The sequence below is a fragment of the Humulus lupulus genome, chromosome 2, assembly GCF_963169125.1.
Source record: "Humulus lupulus chromosome 2, drHumLupu1.1, whole genome shotgun sequence".
NCBI lineage: Eukaryota > Viridiplantae > Streptophyta > Magnoliopsida > Rosales > Cannabaceae > Humulus > Humulus lupulus.
In genome coordinates, this window is record NC_084794.1 from 12,963,762 (window position 1) to 12,991,705 (window position 27,944).

General features: G+C 40.1%; 1 non-coding gene across 1 annotated transcript; it reads right to left on the reverse strand.

The window, feature by feature from the left end:
- Window positions 1–20,915: 20,915 nt before the first annotated feature.
- Window positions 20,916–21,022, reverse strand: LOC133820458 (small nucleolar RNA R71). Its single transcript, XR_009886866.1, has one exon. It is a non-coding gene; the product is annotated as a small nucleolar RNA R71 (small nucleolar RNA).
- Between the last annotated feature and the right edge of the window lie 6,922 nt (window positions 21,023–27,944).

Consider the following 27,944-nt stretch of genomic DNA (forward strand, 5'->3'; position numbering starts at 1 on the left):
CGTGGCCCAATAAGAAAACTCAACTCATAACTAATCATAATTCAATCCAATAATATACCGCATAAACAGTCAATAGATTAAACATATATAGCGGCCTATGCCGACCCAGGTGCTTTACAAGGCATTGGGTTCGCGGTCTTCATTGAGCGGGTGGAAACAACACCTTTAGAGGGTCTCGCCCTAGCGGTCTGCACTCGGTGTGCTTAACGTCGATCCTAACCCTTACCGTACCCAGCCTTCGCCGTTCCCGGCCTTCGTCATTCACTCATAATCATGCACAACATAACATAGCATTTACATGTATTCACACATATATTAAACACAAATAATGGGGCCATGCCCTGCTCTACGGGAACAAACAGTTTTCTTACCTATGTCCCGAGCTGACAGATTAACGCGATCCTGAGCACAATCCCCTAAACCTGAGCTTTGACGTAAAACCTAGTCACAATGCCATAATAAATAGATATCCATCAATCCCTAACCAATTAAAAACATTGGATTAAAATACTAGCCTTAGGGACCTCAGATTGTACTAAATTGAGTAGTAGAATCCTTCCCGAGCCCTAACATTTGGGTTCCCGAGCTTAAAACCTTCAAATGGCCAACCGTTACTATTTAAGTTGCGGCCCAGCTCCTTAAGGCCTGTGTCGTGCTCAAGTCAGAAATCCCTAGGGCTCTCATCAAAGGAACATGAGCCACGACGTGCCTCAACCTGCGCCGCAGCGCCTACGAAAAATTTTGAGGCCCCTAAGCCTCTGTGTTCAAGCGGGTAGCCACGCCTGATGAAAAGGGTAGCAACGCAAGCCCCAAAACCCAGAATTCCTTATGCATTTTATGAGCTAATCTCCCTGAAATTCACCAATCTTGAACCTTAAACCTAGAATTCATATCCAAGCAACATAACTGATACAAGCGCCCCAAAAACTTAACTAAAACCTCACTACAATCTAAGCTTAAACACTTTGAATTCAAAACCTTAAAACACTTAAAGTAAACAAAGGAATTCAGTAGGAAAACTTGTTTTGAACCTTGCCACAGTGCCAATTCCGACCTTAGACTAGATTTCTAATACCTCCAGCTGCAAATCCCCCAACCTCTAGCCTCAAATTCTGAACCTCACCACTAGAATTTTCCACAATTCCTTAATTCTCAAAGAGAGGGAAAGGGAGCCGAGAGAGAGAGCAAGAGAGATAGGCTGAGAGATTACTTAGTTCTGGTGGTTTCTCAAAGCTACTAAGCCTATCCTAAGCTATCCCTTAGTATCAAAATAACTCAATTACCCCTAAGGTCAATCCTATGTCCTTAAATGTAATGCCCTACTTCCTTAGAGTCGTTACTAAGTGAGTTTAAAATCGTGCTTTCAACTCACTAATCGAGATTTTAAGTCAAACAGTGTAATTAAGCCATAAGCAAAGGAAAGACTTAAGAAATAATAATTTCCATAGAAAATTAAAAAAAAAAATTTACACTTGGGATCCCAAAATACAGTTTAGAAATATTTACAACATATAAACTGAACCAAGTCGACTAGATGACAAAATCTAGGTTTATTTTCAAGCATCTCTCAAAATCCTCTGGCTGTGGCAGCCAGGCTGGCCAAACATGTACACGCCGCCTCACGCCTGCTGTACTCATGGTTGGTTGATCTTCTCTATACCCTTACCTGCACCACAGAGCATCTGTGAGCCGAAGACCAGCAAGAAAACCCACAAACAGATAACATATGTGTAATGACCCATTAATCTAGACTTTTTGGACCATTAATGAAACTATACATAAACTTACATTTTTACGAAAATACCATAATTTTATTGAGTAACTTGTAAAATAAGAGTTACTTACAAATAAATACTAAGAAGGATATGGGATCCCATTGTCTTTAAAAACAAAACATGATTTAAATGAGAAGAATTACATAAGAAATGCGGAAAATACATATAAAACCATAAAAAGATAAAATGAGACTTCATCCTCGAATCGAATAACGCTCGGATCCTTGACTCCATTCACCATCGATACACATCCTCTAAGCGTCACGAATCTTACCGCCTCTAAAGCTATTTTCCTGCACATAAAACAAAAAGGAATGAGCCTAATGCCCAGCAAGGAAAATTTAACACATAGTCATACACATAAATTTCATAATAAACGTAAAGACATATCATAACACTTAATACATACACTTATTATAATGGCCATTATTACTTGGGGTCCCATAGACTAAACAAGCTTATGCCCATGAGATTAGTGGGGTCCTACTAGCTAAGTAGGCATATGCCCAAAATCTTTTTGGGGTCTTGTTAGTCAAATAGGGCATAAGCCCAAGCCTACAAACATACACATACATAACATAACATATCATATTTCATAACATAACACATAAGCAATACACATATAGATTCTACCCTATTTTCCTTACCAAAGTTACCGGGATATGATGGACTGAGTTGGGAATTTTGGAACACTCCTAAAACCATATGAGAAAGAGTGAGTTTTAAGAAGAAGAAATGAAAATGAATAGGAAGACTAAACCATTGAGAAATATGCTTACCACAACTTATGTGCTTAAGAACTTGGATATCCTAACCAAAATAAGAATGAGGTTAGGGGACTGAGTAGAAGGCTTTGAGAAAATAACATGAAACAAATGAAATAGAGTTTCGGGTTTACCTCAAAGACTTGCAAGACCAATCTAACCACAACCGAAATACTAACGAACCTCACTTCCCAAAGTGTTTGATAAGCTTATGATGTTTAAGCTTATGATTTCCCAAACCCGATGTTTACACTCTCACACTCAATTAGCACTAGCAGCTTCTGAACTTAGAGTAAAAGGTGAATAATGGCTGGGTACTAGGTCCTATTTATAGAGTTTGGGAATGAAAGTATCTTGATTTTACTTGAATAAAAATAATGGCTTTTTAGGAGAAAATCATTTGAATAATCGTTCAGCAGAGGCTGAAGACTCGTTCAAAAGATGCTGGACTTATGAAGAAGTTTGAATGGCTGAAAGGAAAATAATTAAAAAATGTTTGAATTTATGCTGGAGGAGGCGATATATCGCCTGGACCATTGTTCCCCAGGCGACCGTGCATCGATTCGTGTTTTTCGTATCTACGTGCTGCGATATATCGCCCCCTATAGCTGCGATATATCGGCACACGCTGAATATTTAAACACGAAATTACACATTTTTAGCTAAGTTTGAATGGAGTAAACAGCCTTGACTACGCCTTCAACGTATTCAAAGCTGCTGACTGATCCTATAACATTCAAACTTTACCCTTATTTAATTTAATCCTAAAAAATACTTAATCCTTAATTACCCATTCATATCATGTGCTTAAAATCCTATTGGTTGATATCTAAACCTTATAGTATAATAAATATAATCCTTAATTATCAGTCATATAATCAAACCTTAGGTTATACTTAATATTCTTAAACTATAGGTTAAACTTAGAAAATCTATAAGTACTACTATGAGTGTCCAAATAATTCCCGGTCTGAACCAAAAATCCACAGTAACAAAGATAATACTATACATACTATAATACTACTAAATATTAGCTAAGTAAAGTTCTTGGACTCTACAATATGCAACACATTTATCAAGCATATAAGCAGGCCACCAATGGCTAAACACATACGACCTAGCCGTCCCAGGCGTTTACTAAGCCCTGGGTTCGCGGACCATGCCGTGAGGATATCTCAGGTATCCTTCTATGGACTCGCCCTGGCAACTCGCACTCCACGTGCTCAACGCTGCTCCCGGCCACTTGCCGTTCTCGGCCTTGCACCCAACGTGCCCAATGCCGTTCCCGGCCCTTCACCGTTCTCGGTCTACACCGTTCCCGGCTCAAGCCGACCATTCACATCATAATATACATAGCATAACAAACAAGTATAGAATTCTAGCATATTCAGTTAAAGGGCTACGCCCCGCAGTTCTAACATATATGGGCTCAGCCCTGCACACAAGCTCTATGGGAACAAGGGTTTTCTTACCTGAGTTCCGAGCTTTCTGAGCACCGATGCCTCGAGCACAGTCCTCTAACGTGAGCCTCACCGAAACCCTAGTCACAACGCATTGACAATGTCCATCCATCAAATTCTAATCCAATAAATAACTTCGAGCCATAACCCTAACCTCCGGGACCTTGAATTCTATCAATCCGGGTGATAAAATCCATCCCGAGCCTTACCCATTGAGTTCCCAAGCCTAAATACCCTTAAAAACACAAATTGGCACTAAGGGTTGCGCCCCTACCCACAAGAGTCGCGGCTAGCCTCGAAACAGAGGCTAGCACCACACTGACCCCCACACGGGCCGCGACGCGCCCACCAAGCGCCGCGGCGCGCATGAGCTTCTCGGCCTCCCATGGCCGCGCGAACACACAGGCCGCGACGCACCCCTCCTAGTGCTGCGGCTCTCACCTCCAAACGCATAATTTTCCATCTTCTTCCCTACCTTTTCCTCAAGCTAACTCATTCAAAGCCTACTTAACAAACCTAGATAAATAACACATGTATACCAGCTCAATATCAACACTAAAACCCATCAGAAATCTGCTCCAAGATCCTACTATAATACCCAAAAACAGATTAAGCTTGACTAACATGCATGCTCTAGCAAACCAGCAACAATTCTTAACATAATCCCAATAATTAGAGCTTACCTTGCTAAACTCAATCCTTGGGTTGATCCTCAATCCTTAAGCTTCAAGCTCCTAAGATATTACAGTTGAATTCCCTTTAGTTCCTAACCAATTCCTTTGAGTTTCCCTTTGAGTTTTTTCTTAGAGAGTGAAAGAGAAAGAGAAGTAAGAGCTATCTTCAGTTGGGATGAAGTATGAGTCGGTTTCTAAAGCTTCGAAACAATTCCCCCTTTTTGTTTTATTCACTTAAGTCTATGTGGTTACCTCAAGGCTTGGGGTACCAAGACGTCCCCGAGGGCAAAATGGTAAATTTCCAAAATATTCCCGCCTAGACATTCTATCCTCAAATATATCTCCAAATATTTATTTTCATGTCTCAATAATCCCATAACACACCTAGTACCCAAATTACCCCTCGACTCACCCCGAGTCCGAATCCCAACCCCGTTGTGACTCTCTGGCTAAGCGCTCCCCAAGACTTTTTCGGATCGTGCTACACGAACATATCACATATATATAACATTTATCACATTTATACCCCTAATATCTAGATGGGGTCCACATGCTTATCTAACTTAGCTAAACATGCATCATAATCATATATACACATAATTCCACATATTAGCATATTAAATCATTTATTGCCCTCCAGGCACACTAATCAGGGCCCTAAGCCCGATTAGCAAATTCGGGTCGTTACATTAAATGCCACCAAGGGCAATCCCGTCAATTTCCACATCCCGCTAATTCTTCAAGGGTTCCTATAATTCCCCATTTAACCCCCGACATAACCAAATGATCACTAAATCGCTACCCGCTACCCGGTAAATCCCGAACACAAACTATGTTCCCAAAATACCCCTAACTCACCCCGAGCCAGGTATTTGACCCTGCTGTGACTATTTCGCTATTTCGCTCCCTATGACCATCTCGGATCGCACATCACAAATATATCACCACAATCCTGTGGTATCAAACATAACATACATATAATTCACACTTATGCTCTCAATGGGCCAAAATTGCAATTATGCACCTACTAACCAAATGGGCCCACATGCATATTTAATTCACCTGAACATGCATTTCTAATCACATAATCATTTAATCCACATATTAAGATAATTAAATCAGTTATTGCCCTCCCAACACGCTAATCAAGGCACTAAGCCTTATTAGCAAATTTGGGACGTTACAACTATCCCCTCCTTACAGAAATTTCGTCCTCGAAACTTACCTGAAAAGCTCGGGATATCGATCTCGCATATCAGTCTCAAGCTCCCAAGTTGCCTATTCTACTTTGTTGTTTCTCCGCAACACTTTCACTAAGGCAATGGTCTTGTTCCGCAAGACTTTATCTTTCTGGTCTAGAATCTGTAACGAATTCTCCTCATAAGACAAGTCTTGATCCAGCTCCAGGTTCTCATAACTTAGCACATGGGTAGAGTTTGATACATACTTCTGGAGCATGGGCACATGAAATACGTTGTCAACCCCTGACGAAGCTGGAGGCATTGCCAATCTGTAGGCTACCTCACCAACCCGTTCCAGAATCTTGAAGGGGCCGACAAACCTAGGGCTTAACTTGCCCCTCACTCCAAATCGTTTCACACCTCTCAAGGGAGAAACTTGGAGAAACACATGATCACCGACTTGAACCTCTACACTCTTGTGTCTCAAGTCTGAGTAACTCTTCTGTCGACTCTGAGAGGCAAGAATTCGAGCTCTAATCTTCTTAATCGCCTCATTGGTCCTCTGAACAGCCTCATGACCTAAATACTTTCTTTCACCTGTCTCATCCCAATGGATGGGTGATCTGCACTTCCTCCCATATAACATTGCATACGGAACCACTCTGATAGTCGCATGATAGTTGTTATTGTATGAAAACTCAATCAAAGGGAGATACTTACTCAAAGATCCTCCAAGATCCAGCACAAAGGCCCGCAATATATCCTCCAATATCTGAATCATCCTCTCAGAATGTCCATTTGTCTGAGGATGATAGGCAATACTAAACCGCAACTGTGTGCCCATAGCCTTCTACAGGCTCTCCCAAAACTTAGAGGTGAATGTGGGGTCCCTATCGGATACTGTAATGCCCTACTACCTTAGAGCCATTACTAAGTGTGTTTAAAATGTGCATCTAACTCACTAAACGAGGTTTTAGAACAAAAGTGTGATTAAACAAAAAGTCAAGGTTGTAATATTTAAAAGTACTCTATTTCATTGGAAATTCCAAGAGTCTAACATTTGGGATCCCAAAATAAGGTTGATAAAACATTTACAACTCAAAATAGGTTTACAGATAACCAACTATCAAAAACACAGTTTAATACAGCCATTTCTCAAAATGCCCCCAACTAAAGCAGTCAGGCAGGCCAAACATGTACGCGTCGCCCCACGCTCTCTATACTCATGGCTGGTTGACTTTTTCCTTGCCCTTACCTGCAACACAGAGCACCCATGAGCCGAAGCCCAGCAAGAAAACTCACACAGCACATAACATATGCATATTATATAATCAACACATTAGACAATCCACAGACAAAACAGATAGTCCATCAGACTAAACAAGTACGGCCATGCCGTCCCTGAAGCGTTACCAAACCCCGGGATCTCGGTTCTCACCGTAAGGATATCCCATGTATCCATTGGGGTCTAACCCTAACCATAAGCACTCCATGTGCCAAGTGTTATTCCCGGCCCCACTGCCGTTCTCAGCCTTTACCGTTCTCGGCCCCTCGCCATTCTTGGCACCTTGCCGTTCCCGGCTCCTCTGCCGTTCATTCTACTATAACCACATATAGCATACTTAAACAACATTCAAGCATATAATAATTCAATCAAGGCTACACCCTAGCAAGCAATACAATCTAGGGTCGTGCATTGCAACAACACTATGGGCCCATGCTCTGCTCTACGGGTGTTACAGTTTTCTTATCTGTATCCCGAGCTTCTCAATGCACGAAATTCACGAGCACGATCATCTATCCTGAGCCTCTTCGAAAACCTAGTCACAACACATAAGAAGTACTCTTTAATGCTAACCAATCCAAAACCACCTCTCGGGACTAATCACATACTCTCGGGATCCCCAAATTCCTAAAACAATGCATCGGAAACATCCCTCGAGCCCCCCGAAACAAATGCCCAAAAATGCAAAATTCCCTGTCCTGAAAATAGCCTAGTGCCGCGGCGATACTCGTGAGGGCCGCGGCGCCCAGCAAGTCAGAGAGCTCCCCAGCTCTAATACAGCCTCGCGCCGCGGCGCCAAAGAACAGGGCCGCGACGCCCCTTCGCGAACCCAGAAATTTGGGTTTTCCCCTGCATTTTCCCCGAGCCAAAACACTCCCAATTCAACCCCAATGCATACCCAAACCTCAGAATCAACCCAAAACCTCAAATAAACAATATAACAACCTATAAACACCACCAACAAGCTCAAACACACAATCACACCCAAAATCCACACTTGAGTTTCAGATTTCAAACACTTAAACCAAAGCTTGAAAAAAATATAAACCAGACTTCTAGATTCTTGAACCATATCAGATATGAGAATTCAAACATGTTTAGAACTCTTACCTCAATCAAGAATTCAACTTGAGCTGCTCTTCCCAATCAAGTTCCAAGCTCAAATCCTAACCTTCTGCTGAGCCTAACCTCAATTCATCCCAAGAATTTACCAAACAAGGCACATAATTCAATTCTCAATTCCATGATATTCTTAGCTAAATTCTACAACATATACACAGAATTTCCTTACCTCAATTCACTGAATAATCCTCCAAGTTCCCTTAGCTTTAATTCCCTTCTTGATCCCAAGAGATTTGCCCTTAGTTTTTTCCTCTTTCTCCTCTAGGTTCCCAACCAATTTCAGCAAGAACTCAATTTGGCTAAGTGTTGAACGTAAATGACCCCTTTTCCCTCAGCTAAAACTTATCTAACCCTTGCCTAATGACCACCTTACCCTTCATAGAATTCCTTTCCTAACTAAACCCCAAGGCCCTTTTTGTCATTTCTCCTTTCTTACAATTCTACCATTTCTCTCATCTAAACTTGTTACCCTTACTATTTACCAATGGTTACTCAGGTTACTCAATCACCAATAACCATTAACCACTAATTCTCAACTCAACTTACAAAATTCCCAAAGTACCCCTAGGCTCCTCCCGAGCCGGGTATAAAATTCCCTTGTGACTTTTAAACTAATAGCTCCTTAGGACCGTCTCCGCACGTGCATCACCATCATATCACCACTCACATGTGGTACAAATTATATAATACAATTATCACATTTATGCCCTAAGCGGGCTAAAATTACCAATTTACCCCTATCATACAAATGGGGTCCACATGCATACTTATACCACCTAAACATGCATCCTAATCACATATTCATTTAAATTCATATATTAACATGCTAACTCACTTATTGCCCTCCAGGCACGCTAATCAAGGTCCTAAACCTTATTAGCAAATTGGGGTGTTACAATTATCCCCTCCTTACAAGAATTTCGTCCTTGAAATTACCTGAATAACTCGGGATGCCGCTTCCGCATATCAAACTCAAGCTCCCACGTCGCCTCCTCAACCTTGTTATTTCTCCACAGCACTTTAACCAAGGCGATGGTCTTGCTCCGCAAGAATTTATCCTTCCTGTCAAGGATCTGAACAGGCTTTTCCTCGTATGATAAATCCTGATCTAACTCCAAGTTCTCATAACTCAGCACATGAGTAATATCTGATACATATTTCAGGAGCATGGATACATGGAACACATCATGGACCCCTGATAGAGCTGGAGGCATCGCTAATTTGTAAGCTACCTCTCCAACCCGTTCCAGAACCTCAAAGGGGCCAACAAACCTGGGACTCAGCTTGCCCCGAACACCGAATCGTTTCACTCCTCTCAGGGGTGAAACCCTGAGGAATACATGATTGCTGACCTGAAACTCTACACTCACGCGTCTCAAATCTGAGTAACTCTTCTGGCGATTCTGGGAGGCGAGCATACGAGCTCTAATCTTCTCAATTACCTCATTGGTCCTTTGTACCATCTCTGGACCTAGATATCTTCTCTCACCTATCTCATCCCAGTGTATCGGTGATCTGCACTTCCTCCCGTACATCATCTCATACGGAGCAACTCCGATAGTCGCCTGATAACTATTATTGTACGAGAACTCAATCAATGGGAGATACTTACTCCAAGATCCCCAAAAGTCCAACACACAGGCTCGTAGCATATCTTCCAGTATCTGAATCGTCCGCTTAGACTGTCTATCCGTCTGAGGATGATAATCGATACTAAACCGTAACTGTGTGCCCATTTCCTTCTGCAGGCTTCCCCAAAACTTGGAGGTGAAGGTGGGGTCTCTGTCGGATACTATCAACCTCGGAACCCCATGAAGTCGAACAATTTCCTTTACATACAGCTCAGCATACTGCTCCACAGTGTAAGTTGTCCTCACAGGTAAAAAGTGGGCGGAGTTAGTATACCTGTCCAGAATTACCCACATCGAGTCATGCAGACTCGCAGTCTTTGGTAATCCTACCACAAAGTCCATGGTAATATCTTCCCATTTCCACTCGGGGATCCCTAGAGGCTGCAATAACCCTGCTGGCCTCTGATGTTCATCCTTGATCTGCTGACAAGTTAAGCACCTAGCCACATAGTCCACCACATCCCTCTTCATGCCTGCCCACCAATACAAAACTCTTAAATCTCGGTACATCTTCGTAGTACCTGGGTGCAAATAATAGGGAGTGGTATGAGACTCATCCAGAATCTCTCGCCTAATATCTGAATCAACCGGAACACAAATTCATCCCTTGTACCTCAATAGACCCATCTCTGAGATATAGAAGTCCCCAATCACTCCAACTAGGACGTTCTCTCTACGTTCAACTAACTGGGGATCCCTTTCCTGTGCTTCCCTAATCCTGTCAATGAGCGTTGACTGAAGAGTAATGTTGGCTAACCTACCAACCACTAACTCTATACCTGCACTGGTCATCTCCTCAGCTAATCTGTCTGATACCTGCCTCGAACTAAACAACTGTCTTGGGCCCTTCCAGCTCAATGCATCAGCCACTACATTAGCCTTCCCAGGATGGTCTAGGATATCACAATCATAATCTTTTACCAACTCTAGCCACCGCCTTTGGCACATATTCAGATCTTTCTGGGTAAAGAAATACTTTAAACTCTTGTGATCAGTGTATATCTCGCACCTTTCACCATACAGGTAATGTCTCCAAATCTTAAGTGTGAATACCACTGCAGCCAATTCCAGATCATGCGTGGGATATCTCTGCTCATACTCTTTTAGTTGCCTTGATGCATAAGCTATCACTTTCCCAGCTTGCATCAACACACATCCCAAACCCTGTCTAGAAGCGTCACAATAAACCACAAACTTATCATTGTCTGTCGGCAGGCTCAACACTAGTGCAATAATCAATCGCCGCTTCAATTCCTTGAAGCTATTCTCACACCGATCTGTCCACATATACTTGGTCTTCTTCTTAGTCCACAAGAATCCCTTCCTTACTTAAAATGTGGCCCATAAATGTTACTTGGGGTAACCAAAACTCACACTTGCTGAACTTAGCATATAGCCTATGCTCCCTCAACTGCTGTAGTACCAAGCGAAGATGCTGCCCATGCTCTGTCTCTGACTGGGAGTACACTAGTATATCGTTGATGAATACAATCACAAACTTATCCAAAGAATCCCTAAAGACCCTATCCATTAAGTCCATAAAGGATGTTGGGGCATTGGTTAATCCAAAGAACATGAGCAGGAATTCATAATGTCCATACCTCGTGCGAAATGCGGTCTTTGGTATGTCCTCCTCTCTAATCCTTAACTGGTGGTAGCCGGACCAAAGGTCAATCTTGGATAATATTTTCTTCCCCTGTAGTTGGTTAAACAAGTCGTCGATCCTAGGCAATGGGTACTTATTCTTAATGGTCAACTTATTCAACTCCCTGTAGTCAATGCACATCCTTAAGGATCCATCATTCTTCTTGTTGAACAACACTGGAGCACCTCATGGCGAAAAATTGGGTCTGATGAATCCTAGATCCAGTAACTCCTGCAACTGAATCTTCAATTCGTTCAATTTTGCTGCAGCCATTCTATAAGGTGTCCTAGATACTGGCTCCGCCCCTAGTGCCAACTCTATGACGAACTCGATCTCTCGGTGTGGTGGCAACTCTGGCAAGTCTGCTGGAAACACATCAGGAAACTCGCATACTAATCCGGTCTCATCCGGTCCAACTGAAACAACCCTAGAGGTATCCACTATGTTTGCTAGGAATCCTATGCAACCTTGCATTACGTATCTAGCCTTCAGTGTCGAGATCATAGGTACTCGTGGTCCAGTCACTGTCCCCACAAATACAAAGGGTACCTCCCCTTCCGGTTCAAATGTCACCATCCTTCGCTTGCAGTCTATCGTAGCCCTGTACTTTGATAACCAATCCATCCCCAGGATCATATCAAAGTCATCCATCGCTAGCTCAATCAAATCCGCAGACAACTCCGTACTATCTATATCTATTGTTAATGCTCTAACCCATCTCCTAGAGACTACCAGCTCCCTAGTTGGCAACAAAGTCCTGAATCCCCTAACATATATACTTCAAGGTCTACACAAACGATCTATCACTCTAGCAGACACAAACGAATGAGTAGCTCCTGAATCAATCAATGCAGTAAATGAAGAACTAGCACTAGAAATCTGACCTGTCACGACTAAGGGACTAGCCTTAGCCTTGGTCTAGGTCAAGGCGAATACTCTGGCTAGAGTAATGTTGTCGCTCTTCTTCGCTTCTTCTTCCTGACTTGTGGACAGTCCTTCCTCAGATGACTAACACTCCCACAAGTGAAGTAGGATCTGACTCTGCACTCTCCCTGATGTCGTTGCCTGAACCGTGGACACTCTGAAAAACTACTCCCGTTGTATCGCCCTGACGGCCACTGAAAACACCCCATGCCCTCCTATTTGAATCGAGATGAACAAAAGAATCAGGGGCCTTTCTCTTCTGCTCACTAGGGCCACAACCCCGGCTAAAACCAATGAAAGGAGGCACCATCCTCCGAGCGTCGTGTCTTGCAGCCCCTTCTCTCCATATCAAATCCTCGGCCCCCTCAGCAGTAAAGGCCTTCTCCACTACCAGTGCATAGGTGGTAGTCCTCAGATCTAATGTTATCATGACATCACGAGATATCATGACGTTTAATCCCTGCACAAACGGATCCCTCCGTGCCATATCAGTAGGCACCAAGTCCGGCACAAACTTCGCCAACCGGTCAAACTTCTTTGCATATACTGTAACCGTCATCCAGATCTGAGTCAGGTTGACAAACACATCCACCTTTGGAGCTCGAACTGCAACACTATATTATTTCTCATTGAATACGTCTCTAAATTCTTCCCAAGTCATAACTGCCACATCCTTCCCCTGGGACAAAACTTCCCACCAAATGTGGGTGTCTTCTCTCAACATGTAGCTGGTGCAGGCTACCTGTAACGCCCTAAACTCCAGGGACCGTTACGGTGCACATTGCAAATAGTGCTAAACTCGCTAATCGAGTCACTTGGCCATAAACGTGTAACTAAGTATGATTAACGATTTAGGGATTAAAAATCTTGGTTAAGATATAACGTTTCACTAGAACGTTTACTGCATACATTGGGATCCCAAAAATATAATTGAAGGGTTTATTACAAAAAAACATTAACAACCAGACAATCTAAGCGGCAAAACATGGTTTAACCCTAATTCCTTTCCTTCAAACCTCGGCCATGGCGGTCGAGCAGCTGCATATGTACACATCGTCACCTAAGCTCTCCAACTCAAGGATTGTTCAGCTTTCTTTTGCCTTTACCTGCACCACATAGCACCCGTGAGCCGAAGCCCAGCAAGAAAACTCAATATGCTCATGAACAATCATATTATGATATCAAATCATATCTGGCATGCCTAGCAAACATAGCTTTATTCAAGCATGCAAACAAGTTCAAGTAATGCTGGGGTATCCAGGATAAGAAATCCTGCCCTTCTGATTGGATGACTATCAAGTCAATCCTAATCAGATGAGTGTTTCGACACTTGAGGTTCTGGTAAACCATACTGAGTGACCAACAAGCAAGTCACTACAGGGCTCAGCACCCAAAGCCATGCATATGATGATCAAAATGATCATACAGAGCTAATAGCTCTGAACAGTTGAGTGAATATCACTTTGAGGTTCTGCTAACCATACTGAGTGACTGACAAGCAAGTCACTATGGGGCTCGGTACTCATAGCCGTGTAACGAAACCGTTACCTGGGCTTTCCTGCAATGGCTCTTACCAGATGAGTGACTGATGGGTAGTCACTAGCTTAAACATATGAGTGACTGTTGGGTAAGTCACCAGCTTGAACAGATGAGAGACTGATGGGCAAGTCTCTAACTTAACAGATGAGTGACTGATGGGTAAGTCACACAAGCGCTTTTAGTTTTCATCAAACTTGAGGTCAGTCTGGCATTAATGCTCTTGTTGAGTCATCTAATGCAGAATGTCAATTAGATCTAATCTTTTATTGGCCCTGCGTTCATGACGCTTATGCCGTTACTGGCTCCCAGGTCGATAACACACGACCAATGCCAAATCTGAGAGATCAGGGCCATGCACAAGTACGCAATGCTACCAAAAATATATCATATGTATAATATCCAAATACAGGGAATTCATCATGCTTACTTAACAATTACTAGCACAATTAAGATCATGCATACACACAGAGGCTCAAGCTCTAAACGATCTCATATTCAATGTTCATGGCATGCCCTAATCACATGTTTCTCGTGCATCACATGCATCATATTTAAGCATCCAACATGCATCAAGGATAACCATGCATGTCACATATGGGGTGCAGTTTTCTTACCTCTGATTCGAGCGAGAATAAATAAAAGAACAACCCTTGAGAACGATTTGGCTTTTAGTTCTTTAGCGGTCACCTAGTTATAACCAAATATGGGACACCATAAATAAAGAGATAATCAAGGGTTCCCAAACCAAGATCTAGCTTACGGGACATCAATCCCCACTAATCCGGGTAGTAGGAACGATCCTGAGGCCTAAAACCATGTTCCCGGAGTCAAAACACACAAACGGGCTCAAACCTGCCCAAGGGCTGCGGCCCTGGCACCTTGTGTCGCGGCCCCCAACCACCACTGATGCAAGGGTCGTGGCGCCCAATATCAAGGACCGCGGGGCCCAGCAAGCACAAATCCTCCCACCTGCTTCTTCGAGCTAGGGTCGCGCACCCCAAGAATAGGGTCGCGGCCCCCAACCCAGAAAATACCCAAACTCATTTTTCTTCATTCCAAACCCTCCAAAAACATACATAAACACTTCCAAATCATCAAATTAAAGTTCCCAAGCTTCCCAATGGTCCAAAACCATCAAAACCCAAGGTTCAATCAAACCAAAATCTCAACGATTCACAAAATCCAATTCAAAGCTTAGAGACTCTAAAAACTCAAAACTTAAACTTAGATTACCTTCGATTGGGTTGTTTTCTGTCAAATCCTTCAGCTTAGAAACTTCTAATCTTTCCTAGGATCATTATGCCTCGATCCTCGCTTGATTCCGACTCCTAGAACTCGAGATTTCTTCAAAAAGGTTTCGAATGGTAAAATGAGCTAACGAAGGAGAGAGGAAATGTTTTCTAACGTACGTTCTATCTGACAAGCTACTTCAAGCTTAAGTAACCTCAAATAAAACCTAGTGCTCGGGGTCCCGGAAACACCCCCGAGGATATTATAGTCAAAACTTCCAGAATTTCCTCCTGACCTCAAATACTCCCAATTTATCATCAAATAAACATTCTTATTACCCAATAATTGACCCCGTTATGACAAAACCGCTAACTCCTAATATAAGATCGTCTCATGTCGAATAGCTCGAATATATCTCCATAATAATGAAATCTCATTCACAAATTACAATATGCACCCAAATATACAAATATGCCATCAACAGGCCAAATTACCAAAATTCCCTATAATTATAAATACACCCATATGCATGCATTTTATCATCATATAATAATATAATTCACATTAACATGCATATAATCATTAAATATCATAATAAATAAATTATGGCCCTCCCGGCCTCCTAATCAAGGTCCTAAACCTTATTAGGAAATTTGGGGCATTACACTACCTTGTCATTTTCTTCCACCCTCATGAAATCCAGGATGGAAGAAATTTTATTCATCCACTTCTCTGCCCATAGTGGGTTTGGACCACCCTCAAAGGTGGGAGGGTGTTGCTTCCTAAATCATTCGTACAAGGGCTCCCATCTATTTTCCATCACAGGCTGGGCTGGCACTGGTGCCACAGCTGGTGGAATCTGTAACCTAATACCTCGAGGAGGGGCTTGTTGCCTCAACTCTCGCAGCTCATCTTCCATTTGTTGAAGTCTGGCTTCCATTTCGGCAAACAACTATTGCCAATTTTGTGGGGAAGGTGGAGGGTCCTGACCCTGGTTGTCATCTTCGGTCCTATTGTCGCGGAGTCTGATCGATCGCCGAGGCATAACTGCAATATGCCTGCAATCAATGACATCGCACATCATGCATGATAATAACATCCAAAAACCACATCCCAGTCTCGTCAATCAGTCACAAACACAAAGCAACATATCGCACACATTGCATAAGCTTATAACAATCAAGGGGTCGTGCCTTGGCATCATACATATATACACACACTCATCATGCTCTATCTATACTATGCATGCAAACATGGCAAATTAAACATGCAATTAATCACATAGTTCATTTAATACCGACAACCCCTGAGTCATGCTTGTCACTTGTTGCAAGTGTACATGTTCGGTCGATCTCCAAGAACCATAAACTTGGCACGCTCTGATACCAAGTTGTAACGCCCTACTACCTTAGAGTCGTTACCATGTGATTTATAAATGTGCTATTAGCTTGCTAATCGAGGTTTCAGATTAAAAAGTGTGATTCAATTAAAATAAAGACTCATTAGACAATATTGAATATAAAATATTTGGACATTCATTAAAATCATACAAGTTATACATTTGGGATCCCAAAATACTGTTTCGAAAGTGTATTACAACTCAAAAATGTAGATACCATCGACTTAAGCGACAAAGCTAATCATACAACATATTTCCCCAAAATAACCCTGGTTGTGGCAGTCACGTAGGCCGAACATGTACACGCCACTCCATGCTCTTCAACTCATGGTTGATCGACCTTTCCATTTCCCTTACCTGCACCATAGAGCATCCGTGAGCCGAGGCCCGGCAAGAAAACTCAACATATAACAAATCACAATTCAATCCAATAATATACATCATAAAAAGTCAACAGATTAAACATATAGCGGCGTATGCCGACCCATGTGCTTTACCAGGCACTAGGTTCGCGGTCTTCACCGAGCGGGTGGAAACAACACCCATAGAGGGTCTCACCCTAGCGGCATCCACTCAGCATGCTTAACGCTGATCCCAGCCTTTGCGGTACTCGGCCTTCGTCGTTCACTCTTAGTCATGCACAACATAGCATAGCATTTACAAGTATTCACACATATATTAAACACAAATAATGGGGTCATTCCCTAATCTACAGGCATAAGCAATTTTCTTACCTGTGTCCCGAGTTGACAGATTAACGCGATCCTGACCACGATCTCCTAAACCCGAGCTTTGACGTAAAACCTAGTCACAACACCATAATAAATAGATATGCATCAATCCCTAACTAATTAAAAACTTTGGATTAAAATACTAGCCTTCAGGACCTCGGATTCTACTAAACCGAGTAGTGGAATCCTTCCCGAGCCCTGACATTTGGGTTCACGAGCTTAAAACCTTCTAAAGGCCAACATTTCCTATTTAACCCGTGGCCCAGCCCTTTAAGGGCCACGACATGCTCAAGCCAGAGAGCCCTGGGGCTCCCATCAAAGGAATACGGGCTGCGGCGTGCCTCAGCCTGCGCCGCGACGCCTGGGCAAAATTCCTAGGCCCCCAAGCCTTTGTGTTCAAGCAGGCCGCGGCGCAAGCCCCAAAACCCAGAATTCCTCATGCATTTTACGAGCTAACCTCCATGAAATTCACCAATCTCGAACCTTATTCCTAGAATTCATATCCAAGCAACAGAACTAAGACAAGCACCCCAAAATCTTAACTAAAACCTCACTACAACCTAAGCTTAAACACTTTGAATTCAAAACCTTAAAAAACTTATAGTAAACTAAGGAATTTAGTAGGAAAACTTGTTTTGAATCTTACCTCAGTGGCAATTCTGACCTTAGACTAGATTCCCAACACCTCCAGCTGGAAATCCCCGAACCTCTAGCCTCAAATTCTGAACCTCACCACCAGAAGTTTCCACAATTCCTTAAGTCTCCAAGAGAGGGAGAGAGAGCCGAGAAAGAGAGTAAGACAGATAGGCTGAGAGATTACATAGGTCTGGTGGTTTCTCAAAGCTACTAAGCCTATCTTAAGCTATCCCTTAGTATCAAAATGACCCAATTACCCCTAAGGTCAATCCTAAGTCCTTGAATGTCACCAAGGGCAATCCCTTCATTTTCTACATCCCGCTAATTTCTCGAGGGTTCATATAATTCCCCATTTAACCCCAGACATACCCAAATGATCGCTAAATCGCTACCTATTACCCGGTAAATCTCGAACACAAACTATGTTCCCAAAATACCCCTAAGCTCACCCCGAGCTGGGTATTCGACCATGTTGGGACTATTATGAATTCCACTCCCTAGGGTCATCTCAGATCGTACTTCACAAATATATCACCACAATCTTGTGGTATCAAACATAACATACATATAATTCACATTTATGCCCTCAACGGGCCAAAATTATAATTATCCCCCTACTATCCAAAATGGGCCCTCATGCATATTTAATTTACTTAAACATGTATTTCTAATCACATAATCATTTAATCCATGTATTAACATAATTAAATCAGTTATTTCCCTTCTGGCACACTAATCAAGGCATTAAGCCTTATTAGCAAATTTGGGACGTTACACTAACTCTCAAGTCTGCGGCACCATCTTGCTCATGGACCCCTTGCCTTCTTTAAGTCGTGTTTTTAATCTAGTCACCCAAGAAGAACACCAAAGAGGTGTTGGTACCATCGCATCTTCTCAACCCGATCCTGTCACAAACCCAAATATGGCTTTTGCTTTCTTTAATTCTAAACCAACCCCTCCAAAATAATATTCTACCCAATCTAAATTGTATCCTGATAAACAAGTTTTAGACTTGTTTATCTATGTCTTTTTAGGTAGAGTATTAGGTGTTTGGTTTTGTTTTGTTCTATTTTTCACTTGTTTTTGTGTGTTTTCAGGTGTCGAGGGGCTTATGTGACTTAGGTGTGGAAACATGGTGAAAAAATTGACTAAAGGACAAAAATTGGTGGAAAACAATGTTTCAGAGCAATTTCTGCGACCGCAAGAAGACTGTCTTGCGGCCACAATTCCATAAAAGTTTTGGCATTTCTAAGGCATTCCTGTGACCGCAGGAATGACATCCTGCAACTGAAGGATATGTCTAGAAATGTAAAAACACATATTTTTAATGAAGGGTGTTTTGGTCATTTCATGTTTTAAAAAACACTGATTAGGTTTAAATCACGATTAAGGAGAGAAAACGTGGCACTTTTACAGATCTAGACTGGGAGAAGATTTTTTGGAGTGCTTTGGAGGAAGATTAGATTTATCATTTAGAGTTATTTTCTTCACTTTTTACTTTTAGTTTATGTTAATTTCATGTGTTATGGGTTTCTTAGTGATAAACATGAACTAAATTATATTTAGGGTTTTTAATTGAATCTCTTGAGGCTTTATTATGAATTAATGCAAGTTTTCTATTTCTTCTTCATCTAAGATCTATTCAATTTGTCTTTATTGTGTATGTGATTGATTGCGCACCTTTTACATGCTATTTATGAATTCAAATCAAAATTTGAGAAGTGAGATTTGGATATGCTAAAAATGAATAGACATAGATTTCAATTTAGAACGAGAGTATCAAATTGGTCTATGTGATCTAGGGCAATGTTCATTGCTTCCTATTGTTTAAATTTCTCATAGAAATATAGAGAATTTGCATTAGGTCGAGTTTTATATTTCTTAACCTGAATATTTAACACTTTTGCATGTCTTTCATCTTAATGAGAAGAATTATCTTTGTGATTGCATCAATGAATAATAAATTTGATAGTAGAGGAGATTAGAATCCTTAATTTCTCATATATATTTAAATCAAGTTTACTGCAAGATTATTGTTCTTTGTTGTTCTTCATTTAATTTTGTTATTTATTATTTTTAGTTTTAAAAATTCCAATTTTGATTACCAAATAGAAAATAAAATAGGTTATTAGTACTTGATAATCAGTCTCCGTGGGAACGATATCGTTCTTACCGAAATAAACTACAAAAGCGATTACGTATACTTGCGTAGCTTTAAATTTTTGCAACAAGTTTTTGGCGTCGTTGCCGGGGACTGATAAATTTATCAATATCAAATAGCTAGTTTTGTTTCTAATTTGGTTGGTTCTCTTGAAATAATTTCTAACTTGTTTGGTTTCAGTTGTTCTCTATCTCAAGTACTTTCCTTATATGCACAGTAGAAGGGGAGCTGACAATCTAGTACCAATTAATCTTGAGATCGAGAAAGAGTGCAAGCGAAACTGAAGAAACAAGAGGGCTGAAAGTTACATTGTTGTTACAGCTGATATTAATAACAACAATGTGGAAAACATGAACGGGGGAGCACCACAAGATCAGAATCTTGCTGGTCAAAGACCTTTACGAGAATATGTACTCCCTACTGTCACAGGGGTACACTCATGCATCCGTCTACCAGCCGTAAAGGCAAATAATTTTGAGATCAAGCCTGATATCTTGCAGATGGTTGAAACTGCAGTTCAATTTGGTGGCCTCCCCACTGAAGACCCCAATATGCACATAGCCAATTTCCTGGAGTTGTGTGCCACCTTCAAGATGAACGGGATGAGTGATGATGCCATTAAATTGCGCTTGTTCCCATTCTCACTACGGGAGCGAGCGAAAAGTTGGCTAAATCCACTTGAGGCCAATACTATAACCACCTGGGATGATCTAGCTCGGAAGTTCTTATTGAAGTTCTTTCCACCTGCCAAGGCTGCTAAACTGAGAGGGGAGATCAATAACTTCTCTCAACTTGAGGGAGAATCTTTGTATGATGCTTGGGAGAGGTTCAAGGACTTGATCAGAAAATGTCCTCACCACGGTATTGAGAAGTGGATGTTGGTCCACAAATTTTACAATGGATTGTGCAGTACCACTCGCACAATCATTGATGCAGCAATGGAAGGAGCGTTTATGAGCAAAAGTGCTAATGAAGCTAATGAACTCTTAGAAGAAATGGCTACTAATAATTACCATTGGCCAAGTGAACGATCAGGCAGTAATAAAAAGGTTGCAGGGGTTCATGAACTAGATGCAATCATAGCCTTAACTGCTCAAGTTACGTCTCTAACTAAGCAGCTGCAACAAAATACCATGTTTGCTCAGGTTATGGAAGCCCAAGTAATGTGTGAATTGTGTGGGGGGGCCTCATCCTTTTGACCAGTGCCAAGCTGCAATGTCCCATTAGATCAAGCTCAAATCCAAGCAATGGGTAATTTTCAGAGGCCCTACAACAACCCCTACTCCAACTCATTTAATTCGGAGTGGAGAAACCATCCTAACTTTTCTTGGAGAAATAATCAAGGCCAACAACAACTGTTTTAACCACAGTATCAGCGACCTATGACTCAAGCTCCACCACAAGCATCAACCTCTCAGCAACCTATGCCACCAGCTCCTACAGAACAACCTAGTGAATTGCAGGCTACCCTATTGACTCTCACCAACACTCAAACTCAGTTTATGACTGAGACTAGATCCTCCATCAGAAATTTGGAGATGCAAGTGGGGCAGCTGACCATTATTTTGAATACTAGGCCTCAAGGAAATTTGCCTAGCAATACCGTGGTAAATCCTAAGGAGCAGTGTCAAGCTATCACTTTGAGGAGCGGAAAAGAAATTGAGGGTCCTTCTCTAAAGGGAACTCAAGAAAAAAAAAGGCAGAAGAAGAGGAGAGTTGTGAAAAAGTTAAGCCCCAAGTGGAGAAAAATGTTACTGAAGGCCTTGCAACCAAAGAGAAGATTCAACCGGTAGTTGTTGATTCTAATGTCAAAATTATGTATCCACAACGACTCTGGAAGACTTCTCTTGACAAACAATTCTTCAAGTTTCTTCAAGTGTTTAAAAAACTTCACATTAACAATCCATTTGATGAGGCTTTGGAGCAAATGCCGAGTTATGTGAAATTTATGAAAGATATTTTATCGAAGAAATGGAGGTTGGAAGACTTTGAGACAGTGGCACTTACTGAAGAGTGTGGTGCAATTCTCCAAAGGAAGCTTCCACAAAAGCTTCAAGATCCGGGGAGCTTTACTATCCCTTGTACTATAAGGAAATTTGAATGCAAACATGCTCTTTGTGATCTTGGAGCAAGTATCAATCTCATGCCTCTATCTGTATTTCGGAAGCTTGGTCTTGGTGAGGCAAAGCCTAATACTATTACTGTAACGACCCAGATTTTCAAAACTCGATAATGCGGAAATATAAATGTTTTCATTTAACAAAGTGTCTCAAAAACCCGTATAAAAAAAAACTTTTTAAAAAGTCGTATGGCCATACTTAACATTTATTTACAAACATGTTTTATAAAGATTAGAGTGAGCCTAGTTTAGGAAAATTACACAACATTTCCAAAAATAAAAAGGCTTCCCAAAAGGTCGGTCCACATGTACATTTGCAAGGAAGACTCCAGCGCTCACTGCTCTGCCCTGCCCTTGCCCTTACCTACAACATGAAACAACTAGGTAAGCGAAAACGCTTAGTAAGATCAACTTTCAAACAAAGAAGATAGAGGAATAGGGATCCGGACCCTACACAATCAATTTCAAGAATGCTAAAGCATCCTGGCAAACTTATGGTCATGCCTGATAACCAAGGATAAATTAATTCCTATCTAGATAAAAATCCTGCACTCAGAAAATCCCAGAACAAGCAGATATATTATATCACAACTATATCTTACCAACAATTATATCCCTGCACTCAGAAAATCCCAGAGCAAGCAGATATATTATATCACAACTATATCTTATCAACAAATATATCCCTGCACTCAGAAAATCCCAGAGCAAGCAGATATATTATATCACAACTATAATTCGAGACCAACGCTCGACAATTTCCAACAATTCATGCGTAACGCGCCCTCCAACATAATTGCTAATCTGTAAAAGAGAACCGAGTCCCCACACTAAGATCTAGCCAATAAATATTCTCATCAAGGGTAACTATCGTGTTACCTAGGGCATCGCTACTTATTCAAGAGTGTAATCCAATTTACACGGTTTTACGGAGACTTCTATGTTAATCAGTGGTGCTGGTGAGCAGTTGCCCCTAGGGTGTTCAGCCTCACTCAATCTTGGCAACCCCTAGTGTCTCTCGGCACTCTCACTGAATGGCCAATATTCACGGCTGCTATCCGGGAATAACTTATCAGAGCACTTGCTCAGATTCTAACCGTCCAATGATTAAGTAAGCATGAGGGCCCCTAGGTCCCATTTATCTTGGCACCCCTAGGTTTAACCAGCTTATCCTCATCTCATGGCCACTCGTCGCGGTAATGAACCGGACATAAATAAAATCAAGCAGTGTGACGGGGATCAACCGTCTAGGATATGGCGGACTTCTACCGTTCATATTTTCTAAATCAGCACTCACTAGACTAACGTCTCTAAGCAACTTTCTATGACAGCCTATATATATGCATGTATCCCTATACTAACATACCAGACAATAATCATTTCATGTTGCAGCCATACAATATAAGTTGACTTACTTGGAGTCCTTAGCGCTCAGCAGGTTTTCACCCTCCAACGTTCAGTCCAGTTACGCTTAGCCAATACTGTAGTTATCCATACAGTATACTCGGATTAATTATAGCACTACTAATTCATTATTATTATTTTGGGCAGTTTGGTCATTTTAATAAAAGTCATTTGTAAGGATTTATAATCCTTATTTGGTTTTAAACCTATTAAGGAAAGTCATACAAAATATTCGAGACTAAACCCTAAGTCTCGGGGAGACCTATCCTAAGGTCTCGATACCTAGGCTCGGGTATCACAATGGTATTTCCCACAATCCGCTAAAAATCTTATTCTTTCAAGGTATCGCTATTAACCCGCACTTTCGACTAGTCGGTTAAAATATGTAAGATTTTAGCCGGTATTATATCCAGAAAATACAAATAAATTCCTTAATTATTTTTAAAGAAAATAAACTCTTTAAATTTTCCTTTTATTTTTCTTAAGGTTTTAATATCTAAAAACCGTTTTAAGAAAATTGCCTAATTTGTCTTAATTAGGAAAACTGTTATAAATTTCTCATCTTGACTAATTAATTTTCCAAAAGCAATTAATCAATTTTACTTACTAGGAAAATAATTTATTTAATTATTTTCTCAAAATATAGGGTTTTAAACCCTCTTTTAATTTATTAACTATTAATAAATTAAATCTCTTATTTTTAGAAAGAATAAAAACTCTTTAATAAAAATAATTCATTTAAACTCAAAGGGATAATTTTAGTGAAAATATGATTTCAAGACTTACCAATTTATATCTTGAAATAAGCAAAATTTTACTTTTTACCTTATGTTCCAAAATCTCATTTTTACACTAAGTGTGAAAAACCCAATTTTCACATTTTTAACTACATACTTCGTTAGTTCATAACTTGAAATTTACTTACCCAATTGTTACCAAAATTTCCCAATTCCATTTTTGTTATGCCATTTAGGTCTTTGTAAAATCTTAGGTCAAAATGAGCATTTTTGATTGGTGAAATCATTTTCCAACAATGAGGTAAAAATGACCTTATTTTCAAGTCCTTATTTTTTCCAAACTTTGACAGTTAATAACTTTCAATCCGTTTAATATTTTCTTACCAAATTTTATAGTGGATTAATAGGTTATGCCAGAAACTTGGTTCCGAAAATGAGAATACGAAAAAACTGTTTTTTACCTAAACTTTGAAATAGCATAACTTACTCATTTCTAAACATTTTTTAGTGTTTCAAAAGCTCAATTTTATGTACTCAATCTCAAAAACATAACAGTACAATTTAATTTTACAAAAAAAATATACAGTGGCTACTTGACCCCTTGGAAGTCACAGCTTAAAACATGTTTTGTTTTAGGGTATCCTACAAAACCCTTGGGGGTTTTGGTTCCCATTTTCAAAAATCAATACACATGCATCATAAAAATTATTAAACAACTACCATAACCTTATTACATCATCAACAAGAAACTCTAAGCATTAGATATACAAAATAATGCTTAAAACTAAAAACCCTACAACAAAATCATCAAAAGTAAACTGTTTACCTCTTTGGTGTTCTTGCTTAAGGTTTGGACCTTCTTATAAGCCTTGACTCCTTCAAAACCTTTCAAAAACCCTAACAAACTTTCCCCAACAACATAGTCAATTAGCTATTTGAAACTCTATGCTTAAAACTTTACAAAAGCCTAGATTAGTGAAAGTTTACCTTAGGGAAAATACTTCCTAGACCAAGACTTAGCCTCAAAGTTTCCTTGGTGTTCTTGGGCTTGGAAAATGGAGAGAACACTTTGAGAGGTCTTCAAAAATCAGATGAGTGAATGTGAGAGAGTGGTGTGGTCGGTTGGGGAGGGTTGGAAGAGTTTATACTATCTAATTTACCCTAAAAACACTCAAGTGTTTTACTCCCACTTGACAATATCCCAAAACCTTTAAATAAATGGGAATTAAACTCAATTAGTTAATAAATGGGGTTTCAAAACATCACTTGGCCGGCCAACCCTTGCTATATATATAATCATTTCATTTTTTTTTTTTTTTATAAAGGTTAATAAATGTTTCATAAGAAGAAAAGTCCAAATTGGCTTTTGACACATTTTTCACTCTTATTAAGTTTTAATCACCAAACTTAACATTAATTAATTAAATTAAATGTCTCTCACATTTAATTTAATTAATCACATAATAAAATTTAACCTAAGGTCCATTCATGGAATAAAATTCCCCATTTCGGCAAAATTAGGCATTTAACACAAAATGCCTTAAAATTTCCATTTTCTTTTAGGTTTATTATTTTTTACCAAACTTTAACTTTTATGAATGTATTTTATGCCCAAAATATAATTGCCATGATTTTTTGTTTTATTTTCCGAGATTTTTACCCGATCAGGGTTTTTGCGTCGGTCCAGGACTGAAAGTCTTATCTTGACTTTTAAAATCACAAAATTCATATTTTGGCTAGCAATAACTCATGGAATACTTACAAACAAAATATAATATTATTTAAAATAATATTCTTAACCCGGGGGAAAAATCCCGACCCGAGTCGTTTAAAGGTACCCAAAAACGTAGGACGTTACAATTACTCTTCAGCTCGCGGATCGATCAATCAAGCACCCAAGGGGAGTTATTGAAGATATGCTAGTCAAGGTAGACAAGATTATTTTTCCAGCAGATTTTATTGTTCTAGACATGGTGGATGATGCAAATATTCCCATTATTTTGGGAAGACCATTTTTAGCCACAGGGAGAGTACTAATTGATGTACAAAAGGGGGAGTTGAAGCTGCGAGTGCAAAACGAAAAAGGTAACATTTAATGTTTTTTCAGCAATTGATATTCCAACTTGTTGTAGAGTGGATGTGGTATGTAATGGTGGTAGTAATTTGGAAACCACCAAGAGAAAAACCAATGTTGAAATTGGTAGTCGAGCAGTTCATCATTGTTTGAAACGGTTCTATAGTGGGAAGGCTCGAAAGCTACATGAGCGGTGGAAGGCTCCGGTGATTAGCAACATCAAAAGACGAGTTTTTGCTTATGATACTATGGCTTTAAAGGATGAGCGGGGTGGACTTGACCCGAGTTGAAGTTTAATGAGGGAAGTGAGCGTCTAGCTGGAGACGTTAAATAAAGCGCCATTGGGAGGCATCCCAAGTTCGTTTAAATTTCTTTAAGTTTGTTAAGTATGTAAGTTATTTTAGTTGAGACAATTTTTTATTTTTTTAGTTAGTTTTTGTTTAATTTTAATTTTCTTGTAAATATTGTTGATTCTAGAATCGTGAAATACGTGAAAAAAATTTGAAAAATGATGAAAAAAAAGCCCAGAACATAAACTAAAGGATGGACACTTTGGTGTCTCAGTTCCAACAACACCACTTATGGAGTGTCAATGTGGTGCAGAATCAATATGCCTACAGCCATGCCTTCACCACTCATTTTGGCATTGACACTAGTGGATTTCCACCATATCCACAACCACCTAACTTTGGGCATCCTCCACCTAAAGGAGATGATGAGGCATGTCCTTCATCATGAATCGAGTCAGGTAAGGTTCCTTTCCTTAGCTTTTATTTAAACATTGGGGACAATGTTTTTGTTAAGTTTGGGGAAGGTGGTTTTATTTTAGTTATTTGTGTCAAGTTAGTTAAGTCAAGTTTCTGTTTAGTTTGATGTTTTGAAAAATTGTGTTTTGCTTTGTTTTGTTTGTTAATTGTGTTGCGTGTTAGGGTATCTAGAGAGTCTGTCGAATCAAGATGGAAATGATTAGCCAATAAGAATGCATGAATGACTTGTAATATAATTTGAGAAAAATATATTTGATTGTAAAAAAACAATCTGCGTGCTTGGTTTGACCACTTCTTTGGGTTACTGTAATTCATTGTAAAACTAAATATTTGATCATGATTGGTAAATTCTTGCATTTAAATTTATGTACACTTGCTGAATTTTGAATGTGGAAAGAATGTATGAAAAATTCTAGAACTTTCTTGCTTACTATTTGAGGTGAAATCATAGACGATGCATGTTTAGGTAAATGATTTAGGCGATTTTTTTTTTTTTTGGAAAGTTTGAGCCTTTCAAGCCAACCTTGATTAATTTATCCCTAGTTACCATTTTTGAGCCTAAAAGTATAACTTTTTATTGTTCAACACTTATTTTGAGCCTAATTGAACACTTTTTTATTTTCCATTCCCTGAATTTATACCATGAGCATATAAATATAAATGGGGATTGATTTGTAATGGGTGTT